Source organism: Triticum urartu, chromosome 3A (genome assembly GCF_056163025.1).
Source record: "Triticum urartu cultivar PI428250 chromosome 3A, HENAU_Tu73, whole genome shotgun sequence".
In the NCBI taxonomy this organism is placed as follows: domain Eukaryota; kingdom Viridiplantae; phylum Streptophyta; class Magnoliopsida; order Poales; family Poaceae; genus Triticum; species Triticum urartu.
The window spans coordinates 267,335,119-267,356,789 of NC_141875.1; positions in this window are offsets into that span (position 1 = coordinate 267,335,119).

Genomic DNA, 21,671 nt, shown 5'->3' on the forward strand with positions numbered 1-21,671 from the left:
TTCAACAACTACCAGGGGTTGGTAGATAAGGCTCTTATGATTGAAGGGAAGCAGCGGTAGATTGAGAGCCGTAAGAGGAAGTATGGACAAGGGAGGTATAACTCAGGAGCTCAGCAGAAGCCTCGCCTAACCCCGAACTCGGGAGGACTTGTTCATAACCATGGAAGTCATAACCACACCGGAGGAGGATCGCATAACCACAATGGTACTAAGAATGGGAATGGGAACGGAGCCAATAACAATCAGAACCGCCCCAATCCACCCACACTCGCCAAAAGAGATGTAAGTCACGTTACTTGTTTCAAGTGCGGGAAGACTGGACACTATGCCATGGAGTGCCCTGAAGGAAAGAATGGAAACAGAAATGGGAGCGCTGGGAAGAAGCCCAATCCATTCAACAAAGGACAAGTGAACCATGTTAACATGGAGGAGGTTGAAGAGCAGCCGGACGCGGTAATAGGTAAGTTTTTGGTTAAGTCATTTACCGCTCTTGTTCTATATGATACTGGTGCATCGCATTCATACATATCAAGGGGATTTGCGGATAAGTCTAAACTACCAACCCAAACCCTTAGGACCCCTCTCTTAGTGAGTTCACCTGGAGTAGAGTATATGGCTAGTCGATGGTGCAACTAGATACCCCTAACCATTGGCACCCATGTTTTTCCGTCCGACCTAATTATCTTGGAGTCACAAGGATTGGATGTGATATTAGGCATGGACTGGATGTCAAAGTATGGAGGAAGTATTGACTATGCTAGTAAGTCGATTTATCTCACCACCCCGGAGGGAAAAAGGATTAAGTATGTATCTAGGCATGTGCCTAGGACGAGCCAAGTGAATACCCTCACAAGAGTTGTTTAGGAGGAAGTGCCTATAGTGAAGGATTACCCAGATGTTTTTACAAGGAGTTACTAGGCATGCCACCGGATAGAGACATCGAGTTTTTGATAGAGCTATTGCCAGGTACCGGGCCAATATGCAAGAGACCCTATCGGATGTCCGCGAATGATCTGGAGGAGATTAAGAAACAGATCAAGGAGTTATTGGAGAAAGGTTACATTCGAAGGAGTTCATCACCTTTGTCGGATTTCGGGTTCCGGCAGACCCTTGAGGTTCGAACACTGGGGTGCGCGCGGAGATTTCGCCTCCTACCTTCCTGCACCCCTCCGCCACGCTAGGATCAAAGCTATGAAAAGAACAACATAAGGGACACAGGGTTTATACTGGTTCGGGCCACCGTTGTGGTGTAATAACCTACTCCAGTGTGTGGTGTGGTGGATTGCCTCTTGGGCTGATGATGATGAGCAATACAAGGGAGAACAGCCTCGCGAGGGTCTGTTCTTGGCTGGGGCGATGAACTGGTGGGAGGAGTTCAACCACCTTTCTCTATCTCTCTCTCTCTGCTTGCCACCTCTCTGCTTGTCGAGCCCTTGGAGGAGACTGGGCCAAACCCTTTGCTACGTGGGTGGCCGGTCCTATTTATAGTTGCCCTGGTCCTCTCCCCAAATATTGAGCGGGAAGGGAGCCAACAATGTCGGGCTAATTTGAAGGGGGACAACAAGTATCAACTATCTTGACAAAAGTAGTCTTCGCCTACGCAAAGCTCTGGTGATGACGCCGTCTTGGGCTCCACGGTGACCTCCGTCTCGTAGTCCTCCTGGTCTTGGTCTCGTTGCACCGAAATGGCAACCTTTGCCTGACGCCTCGGTACTCCGCGTCTGCGCTTGCCCCCTTTGCACCAAAGAGGAAAGGAGGACGCTGTGCGGGCAGGCACCTGCCTGGCACCCTGAGTCGTCATGGCTTGCGTCACGGGCACCTCACGAGGTACCCCGCCTTGATCTCTCCGCCTCCTCGTGAGTCAGCCTGACGAGGCCATGCCTGAGGAAGCTCCGTGTCGTCCGCCCCGCGAGGCTTGGCCCCTCGCGAGGGTCTTGAGTTTGTGTTGGTGAAGATGGGTCGTGCTGGGCCCCCCTTTGAGCCACGCCGCAGGCCGCAGGTAGGCAATTCTGGGGACCCCCGTACCCAGAACGCCGACAGTAGCCCCCAGGCCCAAGGCGCGCCTGGACTTGGCCGTGCAGGGAGGCGGAAGGGCAAGAGCGAAGCGCCGCGGGCCCTAACAGCCTGCGGCCTTGGGTGCCGCGTGGCGGTTGATTGGACGTGGGCGTCTCCACTTCCCCATGGCGCCTCGTCAACTGCACGGATTGCACAAGTCCCTACATGCAAAGCGGGTCATCATTACCTGCGATCGTGGGGGCCATTGGTTGGCCATCGCCAGCCATAAGTATGGACCGGCGCGCGCCCTTCCAGTTCATGCCCCGTTGCTTCTCCTTTTTCTTCATGGCCCCCTCGAGGAGGTTCTCAGCCGCCGAGAAGGGGAAGGCTTGCTGGGTTGAGCCCGCCTCTCCCCCACCCAAGCGCGGCCGAGGGCACCCTCGCAAGCATCCTATTGCCACCATGGTCGCTCCCCGTGGCCGTGGAGACGATCTTCAGCAGGGCGATGGGCAGATTGCTGCAGCCGGGAGGCGCGCTCAGGCTGCACGTCCCCCCAGGCCGCGCGTTCGTGCTGCTGATGCGATGCCGGAGTTCATCGTGTGGTCGCGGAGCCGGCTAGCACCTAGCTTATGCTTCCTCGCTTCCTCCTCGGCGAGCTCCCGGCCGGTGCCCCGGGCGGCCTCTGGCTCCAGGCCGACGGCTGCTGTAGCCAGGCCTCATGGGTCTCTCTAGAGGTCTCCACGGCCGGGAGCCTGTCCATGGCCCACGGTTGGCAGACGTTTGCCCGCGCGCGTGGCCTGAGCCGCCGGTGCACCCTGCACTTCAAGTTCGACGGTGACGCCACCCTCTACGTGAGGGTGTTTGGGGAAGATGGTCGCCGCGCAGGGTGTTGCCCCGAGGGTGACGACCGCGGCTGGGAACCCAACTCCGGTGATGATGGAGAGAGCAGCGCTCGCACGGCTGGCGGCGTTCGGGGTTCCCAAAGCTTCTCTGGTTCTTCTTCAGGTGGCGACTCCTCTAGCGGTGGCCGCGATCAGTCTCCACATCGTCGTATCCGCTTGGGGGGTGGCAACGTGTCCGCCCGCCGCCGTGCCCTGGTGAAGCGGGAGAGGGAGTCCTCCTGAGCTTCGGAGGCAGCTCGGGCCTTCCCTGCAGGCCGGTGTGAGGCGAGTCGTGCCGGATTTGTTCTTCCTTTTCCCTCTTTCCTGCGTAACAAAGACAATAGTGCGGAGCCCCGCGGGGGCGTGTTTGGGTTATTTCTTGTTAATCATCGTTTTGCTTTCGTTACCGTACCTTCCGGCTATGTGCCCGAGCGTGGATAGTTCCCGGCCCCGGCCGTGGGGGGGGGCGACCGACCCAGGCCCTTTGTTTGTGTCGCGGTGCCCGTGGGGCACGGACTGGAGGGGTGCTCCTGTAAGGGGCCCGGGTCGCGAATTCTTTGAGTGACTAGGATTGGAACACTTGCGAGGGCACTCGGCTCTCCCCCTCGCGAGGCCTTGCACAAGAGAAACCAAGGCAGGAGAGCGAAAAGCCGAAGAACCGCAAGCCAAAGTCGGCAACAACTTCAATAAAACTCCAAATGAAGGGGAACAAGCCAACTGCGGAAAGCAAATGAAAAGCCGCGTTCGGCACCTAGTCTAGTCTTCGACGTCTTCTCACCAGCGCGGAGCTAAATGCTGCCACTGGGCGTGGGAGGGAGCCCTAGGGCCTGAGGCCGGCGCTCCTGAGACTCCGGGGCGTGTACAGCCCCAAGTCATTATTACATGAGAGTGTCACGGGCGGCGAGCTTCACAAGCATTGGCCTTCTTCACAAGCTCCGGGCCTTTTCCAAAACGCGATAGCTTCACAGGCACTCGCCTTGCTTCACAGGCTCCAGGCCTTTTCCAAAATGTGATATCTTCACAGGCACTCGCCTTGCTTCACAGGCTCCGGGCCTTTTCCAAAACGCGATAGCTTCACAGGCACTCGCCTTGCTTCACAGGCTCTGGGCCTTTTCGGAGGTAGAACCTCCGGAGGTGCTGGATGTTCCATGCATTCTATACCGGCACTCCCTCTTGAGTCTCCAAGTGCGCGGAGCTGGGCCTGGAAACATGAACAATCTTGAACGGGCCCTCCCACATGGGAGAGAGCTTGTGCAATCCCTCCCTGGAGAGAACCCGCCTGAGCACGAGGTCTCCTACCTCAAGAGTCCTAGGGCGGATGTTGCGGCAGTGATATCGCCGCAGTGCTTGTTGGTACCTCGCCGCCCGCAGCGCGGCTTCCCGGCGACGCTCCTCCCCCAGCACGAGGTCCGTCCCCCGCATGGCGTCCTACTGCGCCTCGTCGAACGCCAGGACCCGCGCAGAGCGACGTCTGACCTCGTGAGGGAGGACTGCTTCTGCTCCGTAGACCAGGAAGAACGGGGTCTCTCTAGTCGGCTTGGTTGCGGTGGTGTGGATGGACCACAGCACAGACTGCAGTTCGTCGTACCAACGTCTACCGCAAGCCTCCAGCTTCTTCTTGAACGTCCTGGTCTTGAGGCCCCTCAGGACCTCCGCGTTGGCTCGCTCGGCCTGGCCGTTGCTTCGGGGGTGCGCCACTGAAGCATAGCATATCTGTGTTCCAAGGTTGGCACAGTATGTTTTGAAGAGGTTATTGGTGAACTGCGAACCGTTGTCCATGATGATTCGATTCGGCACCCCCCGGCTCACGATGCCCTTGATGAACTTGACTGCGGAACCTGCAGGAATGGTGCGGACAACCTCCACTTCAGCCCACTTGGTGAACTTGTCCACGACAACGTAAAGGTAGCGGTAGCCCCCTGGCGCCCGAGGAAACGGACCCAAGATGTCGAGCCCCCAGACTGCGAATGGCCACGAAAGGGGGATAGTCTGCAAGCCCCTTGCCGGCAGATGGATCTGCTTGGCGTGGAACTGGCAGGCCTCACAAGCCTTCACTAGCTCAATGGCGTCATTGAGCGCGGTGGGCCAGTAAAACCCACTGCGGAACGCCTTGCCAACGAGGGTCCGTGATGACGAATGATGTCCGCAGTCTCCGCCATGTATATCTTCCAGTAGTTCCTTCCCTTGCTCCCTGGAGATGCAGCGCAGGGATACATCGTTTGGTCGCTTCCGGTAGAGCTCTCCATCTTTGATAGAGTATGCCATGGCCTGGCGCGCCACTCGCTCTGCTTCCTCCTCCTTCTCCGGCAGGGTGCCTTGCGTAAGGTAGCTCCGGAGCTCCGTGATCCAACATCCCTCCTGAGGTTCCATCGTCAGGAGCAGGCGTGCTCCCGAGGCCGGGCCACAAGGCGGAGCTCCTGAGGCAGGTGGCTGAGGGAGCTCCTCCCTGGGCTGAGCTGTGTTTGATAATGACGGTAAGGCTGAAGGCTTGAAGAGCCGCTCCTCGAAAATTCCAGGCTCCTGAGGTAACCGCCTGGACGCGCGTTTGGCGATGTCATCGGCTTCCTGATTGATTCCACGGGGCACATGCTGCAACTCCAACCCCCAGAACTGCTTCTCCATCCTGCGGACCTCTGCAAGGTAAGCCTCCATGTGCTCATCCTTCGGCTCGTACACCTTGTTGGAGAAATTGACAAGGAGCTACGAATCACCCTTGATGGTGAGGCGTTTCACCCCCAGGGCAGCTGCGGCCTTTATGCCCGCTATTAAACCTTCATACTCCGCAATGTTGTTGGAGACCTTTTCGCCTTGCTGGAAACAAAGCTGCACGGCATAATAGAGCTTATCCTGGGTGGGCGATATAAGCACCGCCCCAGCCCCTACCCCGTGTCTGGAGAACGCCCCATCGAAGTACATGACCCAGCCTTCTGGCGCCTCGCTTCTCGGGGACAGGGACCGATCCTCGTCGGCCTTGAGGCCTGGCGCCTCCGTCCATTCTGCCACAAAATCTGCCAACGCTGCTCCCTTGATGACTCTGGTCGTGCTGAATTCGAGCTGAAACGCTTGCAGCTCTATGTTCCACTCAGCGACCCTCCTAGCTGAATTGGGGCTCCTGAGCACCCTCTCCAAGGGGTATGACGAGATGACCTTGATGGGGTGGCCCTGAAAATAGTGCCGTAGTTTGCGCGAAGCCACCAGTAGCGTGAGGAGGAGTTTTTGAGGCATGGGGTACCGTGCTCTTGCATCCCGCAGCACTGTGCTGACGAAGTACACTGGGTGCTCAACGAGGTGGAGTGCATCAGTGCTGGTGGCTCCCTTCGGAGACCGTGGTGCCTCTTGAGGCAATGGGGCCTCCTGAGACTGGTCATCTGGAAGAGGGGCCTCTTCCGCCTCTGGTGCGCCCCTCTGCGGTGGCTGACCCTCCTCAACCGTGATGGCGGTTTCTGTGGGCCTTCGTTGTCCCTGTTCTGCCTTATCCCGGGCTGCCGCCGTGGTTTTGATCCGGCGCTCCTCTCTGACTGCTACCAAGGCTGCGCTGGCGGAGTAGGGAGTGGCGGCGAGGTAGAGCACCAGGGGCTCCTGAGGGCGTGGGGCCACCATGACCGGTGGGCTGGTCAGGTATCTCTTGAGATCCTGGAACGCCTTTGTCGGCCTCTTCAGTCCACTCGAAGGGCCCCTTTTTCTTCATTAGCTGGAAGAAGGGCAGGTCCCATTCCCCCAACTTGGAGATGAAGCGCCCTAGCGCGGTCACGCGCCCCGTGAGCTTCTGCATTTCTCTGAGGGTCTTTGGTGGGCTCATGTCTTCCACTGCCTTGACCTTCTCCGGGTTAGCCTCGATGCCTCGGTGGGACACGAGGAAACCCAAGAGCTTGCCCGAGGGGACTCCGAACACACACTTCTCTGGGTTGAGCCGTAGGTTCACTGCGTTGAGGCTCGCGAAGGTTTCCTCCAGGTCTTGTATCAAGGTCCTGGCCTCCCGAGATTTTACCACGATGTCATCGACGTAAGCTTCAACATTCTTCCCGAGCTGCGGGCCCAAGGTGATATGCATCAGCCGCTGAAAGGTCGCCCCTGTGTTATGCAGCCCGAATGGCATGCAGGTGTAGCAGTACACCCCGCACGGGGTTAGGAAGGCCGTCTTCTCGACATCTTCCACCGCCATCTTGATCTGGTGATACCCAGAGAAGGCATCCAGGAAGCACAACAGGTCGCATTCCGCAGTGGAATCAACGATCTGGTCGATGCGGGGGAGCGGGAACGGATCTTGCGGGCACGCTTTGTTGAGGTTGGTGAAGTCGACACACATGCGTTCCTTCCCTCCCTTCTTCGGCACAACGACAGGGTTGGCCAACCAATCTGGGTATCGGACCTCGCGAATGACCCCAACATCCTCTAATTTGCGGGTCTCTTGGACGATGAAGGCCTGCTTTTCTGTGGACTGCCGCCTGGCCTTCTGCTTCACAGGGCGCATGTTTGGGCACACGTTGAGGTGATGCTCGATTACGCTCCTGGGGATCCCTGCCAGCTGGTCCGGCTCCCAAGCGAATACCTTCTTGTTTGCGCGCATGAACACAACCAGGGCCTCCTCCTACTCGGGTTTGAGGTGGGCTCCTATGGTGAAAGTGGCGTTGGTGGACCCGTCCTCATCGACGGGTACCTGCTTGGTTTCTGCCTTGTCTTGGGTGAACAACTGCTTGTTCTTGGCGGGCGCAGTGCCCTTGGGCTCGGGGGCCCCCAAGTCGGCAGGCTGTGCCGACGCCACTGTCCTGAAGACGAGCTTGAGCACCCGCAGAGCGTCACCGGTATCCCCGTGCATGGTGAGGACACCGCTGCTCCCGGGCATCTTCATGAGGTTGTACGCCGAGTGCGTTGCAGCCATGAACTGGGCTAGCGCTGGGTAGCCGAGGATGGCGTTGTAGGGGAGGCCGATGGGGGCGATGTCGAAGTCGACCAGCTCCGTGCGGAAGTTGTCGTAGGTGCCGAAGGTCACTGGGAGCCGGATCTGCCCCAAGGAGCTGGACGACCAGCCCCCAACGCCTGAGAAGGGCCGGCTGGGCTGCAACCGTTCCAGGGGTATGCTGAGGAGGTTGAAGGCCTCGACTGAGAGCACGCTGAGGCCCGCCCTGCCATCAATGAGAGTTCTGGTGACGGCCACCTGGCAGATGGTGGGGGTGCATAGCATGGGGAGCGCGCCCGAGTAGGCCGAGTTGGAGGGGTGGTCCTCCGGGCTGAAGCTCAGGCCGGTCTCGGGCGCCGCCCGATCCAGGGGAGCCCCCTGCCGTGTGGAAACGGCGCTGACCCGGCGGATGAACGACTTGACGTGGTAACTTGTAGGCGGCGCCTGCGAGCCGCCCAAGAGGGCTGCGACGACTGGGGTTGTTGGTGCAGCGCGATAGGCGGGGAAGAGGTTGCGGGGCTCCATGGGCGCACGGAGCACGCGGGACGAAGAACTAGCTGGGGTGAGCGAGTGAGTTGTGGTGCGGCCGTCTTGCCGCACGGACAGATGCCGGGACGATGCTTGCCGCTCGTCCCCCGCCGGGCCGGTGGCAGCGTTGACGGTAGGTGATGGGGAACGGCGAGGGCGCCCGCCGACAGGGGCTGTCTGGGCGACGCGGGAAGCGAGGGTGGCCCGATGCTCCGCGCGGGCCCGACGTGTGTCAAACATGGGCGCGATGGTCGGAGGAGAACGGAGTGGTGGAAGACGAATTCCGGCGCACCACTACCTGGCGCGCCAAATGTCGGATTTCGGGTTCCGGCAGACCCTTGAGGTTCGAACACTGGGGTGCGCACGGAGATTTCGCCTCCTACCTTCCTGCACGCCTCCGCCACGCTAGGATCAAAGCTATGAAAAGAACAACATAAGGGACACAGGGTTTATACTGGTTCGGGCCACCGTTGTGGTGTAATACCCTACTCTAGTGTGTGGTGTGGTGGATTGCCTCTTGGGCTGATGATGATGAACAATACAAGGGAGAACAGCCTCGCGAGGGTCTGTTCTTGGCTGGGGCGATCAACTGCTAGGAGGAGTTCAGCCACCTTTCTCTATCTCTCTCTCTGCTTGCCACCTCTCTGCTTGTCGAGCCCTTGGAGGAGACTGGGCCGAACCCTTTGCTACGTGGGTGGCCGGTCCTATTAATAGTGGCCCTGGTCCTCTCCCCAAATATTGAGCGGGAAGGGAGCCAACAATGGCGGGCTAATTTGAAGGGGGACAGCAAGTATCAACTATCCTGACAAAAGTAGTCTTCGCGTGCGCAAAGCTCTGGTGATGACGCCGTCTTGGGCTCCATGGTGACCTCCGTCTCGTTGTCCTCCTCGTCTTGGTCTCGTTGCACCGAAATGGCAACCTTTTCCTGACGCCTCGGTACTCCGCTGCTACGCTTGCCCCCTTTGCACCAAAGAGGAAAGGAGGACGCTGTGCGGGCTCGCAACCGCTTGGCGCCCTGAGTCGTCATGGCTTGCATCACGGGCACCTCACGAGGTACCCCACCTTGATCTCTCCGCCTCCTCGTGAGTCAGCCTGTCGAGGCCGTGCCTGAGGAAGCTCCGTGTCGTCCGCCCCGCAAGGCTTGGCTCCTCGCGAGGGTCTTGAGTTTGTGTTGGTGAAGATGGGCCGTGCTGGGCCCCCCTTTGTGCCACGCCGCAGGCCGCAGGCAGGCAAGTCTGGGGACCCCCGTTCCCAGAACGCCGACAACCTTGGGGAGCCCCAGTGCTTTTGGTTGAGAAGAAGCATAAATCCCTAAGAATGGTTGTTGATTATCGGGCCTTGAATGAAGTGATGATCAAGAACAAGTACCCACTGCGGATGATCAATGATCTGTTTGATCAGCTGCAAGGAGCTAAGGTGTTTTCAAAGATCGATTTGCGATCAGGATACCATTAGTTGAAGATTCGAGAGAAAGATATACCAAAGACAACATTCACCACGCGTTACAGATTATATGAGTATATGGTCATGTCATTTGGACTGACCAACGCCCCTGCCTATTTCATGAGCATGATGAACAAGGTGTTCATGGAATATTTGGACAAGTTTGTTGTGGTGTTCATTGATGATATTATGGTATACTCGAAGAATGAAGAGGAGCACAAGGAGCATTTGCGATTAGTTCTCGAGAAACTCAGGGAACACCAGTTGTATGCCAAGTTCAGCAAATGCGAATTTTGGTTGAAGGAAGTCGGATTCCTTGGACATGTTATATTAGGAGAGGGTATAGGAGTAGACCCCACCAAGGTTCAATCAGTCACTGAATGGTTAGCACCCACTTCAGTTAGCGAGATCCGCAGTTTTCCTAGACTCGCAGGATACTATCGGAGATTCATTGAGAATTTTTCCAAAATTGCGAAACCAATGACGGAGCTATTGAAGAAGGATACTAAGATTAAATGGACGGAAGAATGCGAGGCAAGTTTCCAGGAGTTAAAGAAACGTTTGACTACAGCCCCAGTGGTGACACTCCCAGATATACATAAGGATTTCCAAGTGTATTGCGACGTCTCTCGCTTAGGACTTGGAAGTGTGCTTATGCAAGACGGAATAGTTTTTTCGTATGCCTCACGACAACTAAAACCTCACGAGTTGAACTATGCCACTCATCATTTGGAGCTAGCAGCAGTAGTACATGCACTAAAGACTTGGAGACATTACCTTATTGGAAACCGTTGTGATGTGTACATGAGTCATAAGAGTTTGAAGTACATCTTCACACAGAAGGAACTGAACCTTAGGCAGATGAGATGGTTGGAGCTTTTAAAATATTATGACATGAAGCTGCACTATCATCCAGGAAAGGCCAATGTCGTAGCAGATGCTTTGAGCTAGAAGAGTTATGCTAATATCCTTGCAAGTAAGGGAGTGCCAAAGGAGTTAGCAAAGGATATCATGGAACTTAGATTAGAGATTGTTCCTAGAGGTTTTGTTGAAACAATGGAAGTTCAGTCGACATTGTTGGGGAAGATTCAAGAAGCTCAGAAGGATGACAAAGAGATTGTCGAGATAAAGGAGAAGATGAGCAAAGGAAAGGCCAAATGTTTTCGTGAGGATGAGCACGATAGCCTATGGTTTGAGGACAGGATATACGTGCCCAATAACACAGAAATCAGGAAGTTAATACTACAGGAGGCCCATGACTCACCATACTCGATACACCCTGGAAACACCAAGATGTATTTGGATTTGAAGGAACGTTTCAGGTGGACGGGTATGAAGAAGGATACTGCCAAGTATGTAGCCGTATGTGATGTATGTCAGAGGGTGCAGGCAGAGCATCAAAAGCTGGGAGGATTGTTATAGCCTATGCCGATACTCGAATGGAAGTGGCATAAACTTGGCATGGACTTTATCACCGGATTGCCCAGGACCAAATCAGGATATGATTCCATATGGGTAGTAGTTGATCACTTGACCAAAGTGGCTCACTTTATCCCAGTGAAAACCACTTATACAAGTGCAAAGTTGGCCAAGATATACATGTCCAAGATCGTATGTCTGCATGGAGTTCCAAGGACTATCGTATCAGATAGAGGAACGCAGTTTACCTCAAAGTTTTGGCATCAGTTACACCAGACTTTGGGTACAAGATTGGAGTTCAGTACCGCATTTCACCTGGAGACGGATGGATAGACTGAGAGAGTTAACCAGATTCTGGAAGATATGTTGAGATCCTGTGCGCTAGATTATGGATCTAGTTGGGATGACAATTTGCCTTACGCAGAGTTCTCATACAACAATAGCTACCAAGCCAGTTTGAAGATGGCACCGTTCGAATCCCTGTATGGACGAAGGTGCAGGACGTCGTTAATGTGGGATGAAGTAGGAGACCGACAGTTGTTTGGACCAGACTTGATCAAGGAGTCCAAAGAGAAGGTTAAGTTGATTCGTGATAGACTGAAGATTGCACATTCCAGGCAGAAGAGTTATGCAAACTCAAAATGCAAGGAGGTAACCTATGAATTGGAGATAGAGCATATCTGCGAGTATCCCCCTTGCGAGGAGTGAAACGTTTTGGAGTTAAAGGAAAGTTAGCCCCGAGATTTGTAGGACCGTATCATGTTTTGGAACGGATGGGAGAAGTTGCCTACAAGTTGGAGTTACCTGAAGGACTGTCAGGAGTTCATGACGTGTTCCACGTTTCATAGTTGAAGAAGTGTTATGCTGAGATGGCCGAAATACCGTTAAGAGATACAGTACCCTTGGAGGCGATTCAGTTGGACAGTGATTTGACTTATGAGGAGAAGCTAGTTAAGATTCTTGAGTTTGCTAGCTGAGTCACCCGCAGCAAGGTTAGCAAGTTTTGCTAAGTTCAGTGGAGCCATCATACCGAGGATGAAGCCACCTTGGAACGAGAGGATGACCTTCACAAAGACCACCCACACCTATTTTCTAGCCAACCCGAATCTCGAGGGCGAGATTCATCTTAAGGGGGGTAGGTTTGTAACATCCCAAATTTTCAATTTGGAATGTTATACATAGATCATTCATGCATATCATATTTTATTGCATTTTCGTTCCGCAATCCTCAAAATCCTAAGCAACTCAAGGACCCTCAGGGAGAGTTGGGGATTTCCCGGTGTTCATATTTCATTTTTATCAAATAATGAAACGAGGACTTTTGATTTTGATTATTTCTCTCTCCGAAAAATATTTCATAATAAGATATATGAGAGGAGATAATATGACTTCTCCAAAATAATTGAAATATTGGAGGAAAAATATTAAAATCATTTATTTGATTTTATTTGAATTTTATTTGCAATTAGAAAAAATTGCACGTTTTTCAAAATTGCATTTTCGGGCCAAGAAAATGTTCATCTTGTTCTAAATATTTTATTTAGATGGTGAAAATTTGTTTTGGCATTTTTAGAATTTTATTTTATTTCCTAGGATTTTTATGAGTTCGGTGGAATTGTTTTAAAAAAAAGGAGCGCACCTAGGCCGAAGCCCAGCCGCCGGCCCACCTCGCCGGCCCCTGTTCGCCAGTTTTCTTTTATCAGATTTTTCCACGATTATTCTTGATCGCGATTTCTGATCCAATTTTCGTTTTAGTTTTCCTTTTCGCTCATTAGTCGGAATCAGGCGATTCAGGCGCCTAGATCTTCGTCTCAAGACCCTATTTCCGCTTAACCAACTTGAACAACATTTTGGTACTATAAAATTTGACCCTAGTTCAGATTAGTAAACGGATCTTGTTTCTTTCGCCGTTTGAGTTTCGTTGCTCCGTTTGGTTTGATTCTTCTTACAAACCGGAGTTCTTAAGTTGAACTTTCCAGTTAGATCTTCTTATTTGAGTTTTACCCATGCTTCTTTAATTGTTGCTTATGTATGCTATTGTTTGCTTGCGATAGAATTCCCGGAGTGCGAAGCGTGTTATTTGGAGTCTCTAGGTTTCATGGATCGTCAACAAGGCAAGTAACACTTTGATCATTATCCCTTTACCACCCAGTTTTTATGCATTAGTTTCAATCCTCAAACATTTCATGGTTAGGATGTCATTAACATGTGGGTTGGGAATTAGTTGATGAGGTAGAACCTATTACCCTGTTACATTCAAACCTTCAGGAGTTACTTCTACGTGTTGCTTATATTGCTACGCTATGCTCGTAGACGTGGTTTGGGTGAGTGAAATCCATGACAGATGTGAGATTGTTACTTAGTGGTGCAATGTAAGGTGGCAACTAAAATACAGATCTGGGTGGATTGAGGCACTTGGAGTACCCAGTGTTGCCTGTATTTTTGGAAATCCCGGAGTACCCGTGTGATCTTCCTATGGACCGCCACCCAGGCTCAAAGGGAACTAAGATGATTCATGCTAGAAACTTCCATGTGCAGCCACAAGCTATTATGGGCTCTAGCATAGTTGAGTAAGTTACGTGAAGCTCTTGAAGAGGTAGATCAGCAGGTAGTGGGTTTGTAGGTTTGGTATGGTCTACCCGGAGTAGAGAGTTAATGTTTCTGAAAGACTGTGTCTCGGTCATCCGTTTCTCAAACACCACGTAGTGCGAGAAATCCAACGGAGGTGATCGAGTCTTGTGGGGAAAAGTGCGCGAACCTCTGCAGAGACTACAAACTAATCATGGTTAGCCGTGTCCCCGGTTATGGACAATCTTGAGTATCTCATCACTCTAAATTAATATTGTTGGGTTGATAATTACCTTAATTGGAATTGAGTTGGAGGAACCTTCTCAATGATGTTTCAACTACCCTGGTAGTTATGTTATATTAAAATCTATTCCTTTGTTGTAGGGAAAAAATGGCTTTTAGCAAAACCGTAACCATAGAGATTTCCACCAGCCAAATATGCATGTAGTGATAGCATTATTCTGTTCTTGCTCTATTGTGTTACTTTGCCAGCATATTCCATGTGCTGACCCATTTTTGGGCTGCAACATATTATGTTGCAGACTTTTCAGACGAGGAGTAAGGTTCGTTAGTTCATTGCCGTGCAGCTCAGCCATGCTTTTGGAGTTGATGGACTCACTTTATCTTCCAAGCCTTCCGCATTTATCGTATTAGATGGCCTTAGGCCATATTATCGTAATAAGTTCTCTTTTGAGACTTTCGATGTAATAAGTGTGTGATTGCTACTCTGTTATAAATCCTTCGTGTACTGTGTGTGTCAGCATTACCGATCCAGGGATGACACTGAAGCACAGAGACTTGACCATTTGACGTCGGGTCGCTACAAAGATGATATCAGAGCCAGGTTGAGTGTAGGACACGACCACTAAGCTAAAGCCCTATATCACTATTTTCTTCTCATATCTGACTCCTCTCCATTTTCTACTCTTTAGGATGGCGGAGATGAAGAACAAGTTTGCACAACCGGATGAAGATGCACCTTTTGGACGACATTTGAAGGAAGTCACTAGGTCCCTGAACATAGGAATACCAAGCTTCACCGGACATACAATGCCACTTTACCAGAAGAGGAGCAATGGATGATTCAAGTTCAAGTTCCAGTAAGGACATTCACGCCAGTCACTAAACCCATAGAGTTTTCCTTCGACGCACCAACCTAGAGTTTAGGAAAGAGTATGACAACTCACATCATCATGGGACGCATTGGATAAGTATATCACAATGATCTTAAGGACACTATCTACCAAATAGGTGGGCGCCGAGATGAGCAATGGGAGATGATCAGCACCAGGAAGGATAGATCAATTGCAGCTTTCATCCAGGAACTAAACCAACACAGTCGACGCCAGGAGAATCAGATGTGCGCAGACATGATGGATCTGAAGAAGGCAAAGACAAGGATCTTTGAGCTGGAAGAAGAACTTAAGTATACACGCGATGGATATGAGGAGGCAATTGCGACACTACTAGAGAAGAATGATGACCTGATTAAGAAGATCGGAATATTTATGGGAGACCCCACTCCAGTAGAAGAAGATGAAGAACCCATGGAGATTCTCCCGGAGGACTACATCAACATCGACGACACCGACTCTGACCCGAGTGATGATGACTATGAAGACGAAGCTAGAGCAGATATCTTGGAATCTTCCACCGATCAAAATTTCTAGATGACCACCCAATGATTAGTAGTATTCCCCCATGTACTCAGTAGTAGTTGAGCACTTTTGCGATAGTTCTAGACCGCTTGTATGCCCTTGCTTGATTGATTGAGTGAAATGATTGTGTTTGTCTCATGTGCATATGTGTAGTGCCTTCTCATTAGACCTCATTCTATTCTAATCTCTTCCCTCTAAACCCATCAGATGCCTCCGAGACCTGACCCCAGATTTGCCTTTCCACCAGAGCTCACTCAGTTGATCCAGCAATAGAACACCTTGATGCAATTGCTAGTTCAGAACCAGGGCAACAACAACAACCCGCCGCCAGTGGACAACCTAGCTGAAAGGATCGAGAAGAGGTGTTTAGGGGTGGGTGATTAGACACTAAGTACCAAAAGTTGCAGTTTTTAATTTCTTTAGGTTGAAGTGGAGTTTTGGCACAAGTCTAACAAACACAATACATATCAAGCAAGCATGCAAAGAGTATATGAGCAGCGGAAAGTAAAGCATGCAACTTGCAAGAATGTAAGGGGAAGGGTTTGGAGAATTCAAACACAATTGGAGACATGGATGTTTTTGTCGTGGTTCCGATAGGTGGTGCTATCATACATCCACGTTGATGGATACTTCAACCCACGAAGGGTAACAGTTGCACGAGTCCACGGAGGGCTCCACCCATGAAGGGTCCACGAAGAAGCAACCTTGTCCATCCCATCATGGCCATCAACCACGAAGGACTTGCCTCACTAGTGGTAGATCTTCACGAAGTAGGCGATCTCCTTACCCTTACAAACTCCTTCGTTCAACTCCACAATCTTGTTGGAGGCTCCCAAGTGACACCTAGCCAATCTAGGAGACACCACTCTCCAAGAAGTAACAAATGGTGTGTTGATGATGAACTCCTTGCTCTTGTGCTTCAAATGATAGTCTCCCCAACACGCAACTCTCTCTCACAGAATATGGATTTGATGGAAAGAAGATTTGAGTGGAAAGCAACTTGGGGAAGGCTAGAGATCAAGATTCATATGGTGGGAATGGAATATCTTGGCCTCAACACATGAGTAGGTGGTTCTCTCTCAGAAAATGTGTATTGGAAATGTAGGTATGTTCTGATGGCTCTCTCCACGAATGAAGAGTGGGTGGAGGGGTATATATAGCCTCCACACAAAAACTAACCGTTAGACACAATTTACCAATCTCGGTGAGACCGAATTGAGAAACTCGGTCAGACCGATTTACCAAACCTAGTGACTGTTAGGATTTTTGGTGGGACTGAGATGCTACTCGGTAGAACGAATATGGTTAGGGTTAGGGCATAACGTAATCTTGGTGAGACTGATTACACAAACTCGGTGGGACCGATTTTGGTAATAAGCTAACCAGAGAGTTGGTCAGGCAAACTCGGTGAGACCGATTACTCAAACTTGGTGGGACCGATTTTGGTAATAAGCTAACCAGAAAGTTTGCATTGTAATCTCGGTAGTACCGATTGCTCAAACCCGGTGGGACCAATTTTGGTAATGGACATACATAGAGAGATTGCAATCCCATCTCGGTGAGACCGGAATCCCTATCGGTGAAACCGATTTGCCTAGGGTTTGTGGCAGTGGCTATGACATCTGAACTCGGTGGCGCCGGATAGAAAGAATCGGTGGGGCCGAGTTTGACTTTTGGTTTAGGTTATATGTGGATGTGGGAAGGTAGTTGAGGGTTTTGGAGCATATCACTAAGCACTTTGAGCAAGCAAGCCATTACGCAACACCTCATCCCCTTTTGATAGTATTGGCTTTTCCTATAGACTCAATGTGATCTTGGATCACTAAAATAGAAAGTGTATAGTCTTGAGCTTTGAGCTTGAGCCAATCTTTTTGTCCTTAGTATTTTGAGGGGTTCCCACATCCTTTAGTCCATGCCACTTAATTTGTTGAGCTTGTCTGAAAGATACTAGGTAAAAGTATTAGTCCAACAAGAGATATGTTGTCATTAATTATCAAAATGACCCAGGGAGCACTTGTGCTTTCAATCTCCCCCTTTTTGGTAATTAATGGCAACATACATCAAAGGTTTAGATAAAGATATAAAGAATAGCAAGTAAAGATTTGGAAAGACATGTAACAAGCATAGGCTCCCCTTCATGTATGCATTCATGTGAATATGGAATATAGAATCATGTGAGAGCATAACCATGACAGAGTAGCAATGTGTTACATGTATCTTGGCTATATGTATCTTGACAGTAGAAATGTACCTTCATGCGATTCAGGCGCCTAGATCTTCGTCTCGAGACCCTCTTTCCGCTTAACCAACTTGAACAAGATTTTGGTACTGTAAAATTTGACCCTAGTTCAGATTAGTAAACAGATCTTGTTTCTTTCGCCGTTTGAGATTCGTTGCTCCATTTGGTTTGATTCTTCTTGCAAACCGGAGTTCTTAAGTTGAACTTTCCGGTTAGATCTTCTTATTTGAGTTTTACCCGTGCTTCTTTGATTGTTGCTTATGTATGCTATTGTTTGCTTGCGATAGAATTCCCGGAGTGCGAAGCGTGTTATTTGGAGTCTCTAGGTTTCGCGGATCATTAGCAAGGCAAGTAACACTTTGATCATATCCCTTTACCACCCAGTTTTTATGCATTAGTTTCAATCCTCAAACATTGCATGGTTAGGATGTCATTAACTTGTGGGTTGGGAATTAGTTGATGAGGTAGAACCTATTACCCTGTTACATTCAAACCTTTGGGAGTTACTTCTACGCGTTGCTTATATTGCTATGCTATGCTCGTAGACATGGTTTGGGTGAGTGAAATCCATGACAGATGTGAGATTGTTAATTAATGGTTCAACGTAAGGTGACAACTTAAATACACATCTGGGTGGATTGAGGCACTTAGAGTACCCAGTGTTGCCTGTATTTTTGGAAATCCCGGAGAACCTGTGTGATCTTCCTATGGACCGCGACCCAGGCTCAAAGGGAACTGAGATGATTCATGCTAGAAACTTCCGTGTGCAGCCACAAGCTATTATGGGCTCTAGCATAGTTGAGTAAATTACGTGAAGCTCTTGAAGAGGTAGATCAGCAGGTAGTGGGTTTGTAGGTTTGGTATGGTCTAGCCGGAGTAGAGAGTTAATGTTTCTGAAAGACTGTGTCTCGGTCATCCATTTCTCAAACACCACGTAGTGCGAGAAATCCAATGGAGGCGATCGAGTCTTGTGGGGAAAAGTGCGCAAACCTCTGCAGAGAGTACAAACTAATCATGGTTAGCCGTGTCCCCGGTTATGGACAATCTTGAATATCTAGTACTTGGGGTATCTTAAGTATCTCATAACTCTAAATTAATATTGTTGGGTTGATAATTACCTTAATTGGGATTGAGTTGGAGGAACCTTCTCAATGATGTTTCAAATACCATGATAGTTAAATTAAAATCTATTCCTTTGTTGTAGGGAAAAATTGGCTTTCCGCAAAACTGTAGCCATAGAGCTTTCCACCAGCCAAATTTTGTTCTTGCTCTACTGTGTTACTTTTCCAGCATATTCCATGTGTTGACCCGTTTTCGGGATGCAACGTATTATGTTGCAGACTTTTCAGACGAGGAGTAAGGTTCGTTAGGTCGTTGCCATGCAGCTCAGCCATGCCGTTGGAGTTGATGGACTCACATTATCTTCGAAGCCTTCCGCTGTTATCATGTTAGATGGCCTTAAGCCATATTATTGTAATAAGTTCTCTTTTGAGACATTCGATGTAATAAGTGTGTGATTGCTACTCTGTTACAAATCCTTCGAGTACTGTGTGTGTCAGCATTACCGATCCAGGGATGACACTGAAGCACAGAGAATTGACCATTTGAGGTCGGGTCGCTACACGCCTTAAGCAAGATGACATGATGTAGAGGGATAAACTCATGCAATATGATGAAAACCCCATCTTGTTATCCTCAATGGCAACAATACAATGCGTGCCTTGCTGCCCTACTGTCACTGGGAAAGGACACCGCAAGATTGAACCCAAAGCTAAGCACTTCTCCCATTGCAAGAAAGATCAATCTAGTAGGCCAAACCAAACTGATAATTCGAAGAGACTTGCAAAGATAACCAATCATACATAAAAGAATTCAGAGAAGATTCAAGTATTGTTCATAGATAGACTTGATCATAAACCCACAATTCATCGGTCTCAACAAACACACCGCAAAAAGAAGATTACATCGAATAGTTCCCCACAATAGAGGGGGAGAACATTGTATTGAGATCCAAAAAGAGAGAAGAAGCCATCTAGCTACTAACTATGGACCCGTAGGTCTGAGGTGAACTACTCACACTTCATCGGAGGGGCTATGGTGTTGATGTAGAAGCCCTCCGTGATCGATGCCCCCTCCGGTGGAGCTCCGGAACAGGCCCCAAGATGGGATCTCGTGGATACAGAAAGTTACGGCGGTGGAATTAGGGTTTTGGCTCCGTATCTGATCGTTTGGTGGTACATAGGTATATATAGGAGGAAGGAGTATGTCGGTGGAGCAACAGGGGGCCCACGAGGATGAAGGGCGCGCATGGGGGGGTAGGCGCGCCCCCCTACCTCGTGGCCTCCTCTTTTGTGTCTTGACGTACGGTCCAAGTCTCCTGGGTCTTGTTCGTTGAGAAAATCACGTTCCTGAAGGTTTCATTCGGTTTGGACTCCGTTTGATATTCCTTTTCTTCGAAACCCTAAAACAGGGAAAAAAACAACAATTCTAGGTTGGGCCTCCGGTTAATAGGTTAGTCCCAAAAATCATATAAAAGTGGATAATAAAGCCCTAATGTCCAAAACAGTAGATAATATAGCATGGAGCAATCAAAAATTATAGATACGTTGGGGACGTATCAAAGGACATGGAGGTAGTTTAGATGGGTTATTGGGCTGTTTTGGAGGGGTCTTGGGCTGCAACACAAAGAGGCTTTTGCGGTTACCCGGTTAATCGTTGGAGCATCAAACGACCTCCAAATGGAATGAAATTTGACAGGCGGTCTACTGGTGGTGTACCAAGGCCACTTGACAAATCTAAGCCCATTCCGAAAAAGTTTTACTCCCGCTCACGAAAGAGACAAGAGGGGTGCGCCGGTGCATGTGGGGGTGTCGGATTGCAAAACGGACAACGGGGAAAAGGTTTGGACGCATGAGACGAACACGTATGCAAATGCGATGCACATGATGACATGATATGAAATGCATGACATGAACAAAATGCAAAAAAAAAAGACAAAACCCAACCATGAAGGGAATCTCATAACTTAAAGCCGAAAATGGCAAGAGTCGGAGTTAAAAATATGGCAAGTTACATCCGGGGTGTTACAACACTCCACCACTACAGGAGGATCTCGTCCCGAGATCTAGGACTGAAAGAACTCCGGATATTCAGAATGGAGGTGATCCTCGTGTTCCCAGGTGGCTTCTCGGTCGGAATGGTATGAGCACTTGACTTTCAGGAATTTGACTGACTTCTTGCGAGTCTTGCGCTCGGTTTCTTCAAGAATAGCAACGGGATGCTCATGATAATCGAGATCGATATCTTCAAAGTTGATGGTGCGCTCAGGAGTCTTGAAGCACTTGCAAAGCTGTGACATGTGAAACACATCAGGCACGTTTGCGAAGATGGGCGGAAGCTCAAGTTGATAGGCGAGATCGCCTCTTTTGCCAGTGATCTTGAAAGGACCCACATATCTAGGGGCAAGCTTCCCTTTGATACCAAAGTGAGGAGTGCCTTTCATTGGAGAGACGCAGAGGTAGACATGGTCTCCGATCTCGAAAGCCAAGTCACGGTGCTTGCTATCATAGTAACTCTTCTGGTGAGATTTCGCGGCTTTGAGATTTTCAAGGATGAATTTACACATTTCTTCAGCTTCTGTGATTAAGTCATTGCCAAGAAGTTGGCATTGACCAGTCTCTGACCAATTGAGTGGAGTAAGACACTTTTTGCCATAGAGAATTTCGAATTGGGCCTTGCCCGAACTCGCTTGGAAGCTGTTGTTGTAGGAGAACTCGGCATATGGAAGACAATCCTCCCACTTCATATGGAAGGAGATGACACAAGCTCTGAGCATATCTTCAAGGATTTGGTTAACTCGCTCGACTTGGCCACTAGTTTGAGGATGGAAAGTTGTGTTGAAGCGAATGTTGGTTCCCATGGACTTCTAGAAGGAGTCCCAGAACTTGGAGGTGAAAATGCTTCTGCGGTCTGAAGAAATCACTTGCGGAATGTCATGCAAGGAGACAATCCTGGAGGTGTATAGCTCTGCCAGCTGAGCTGCT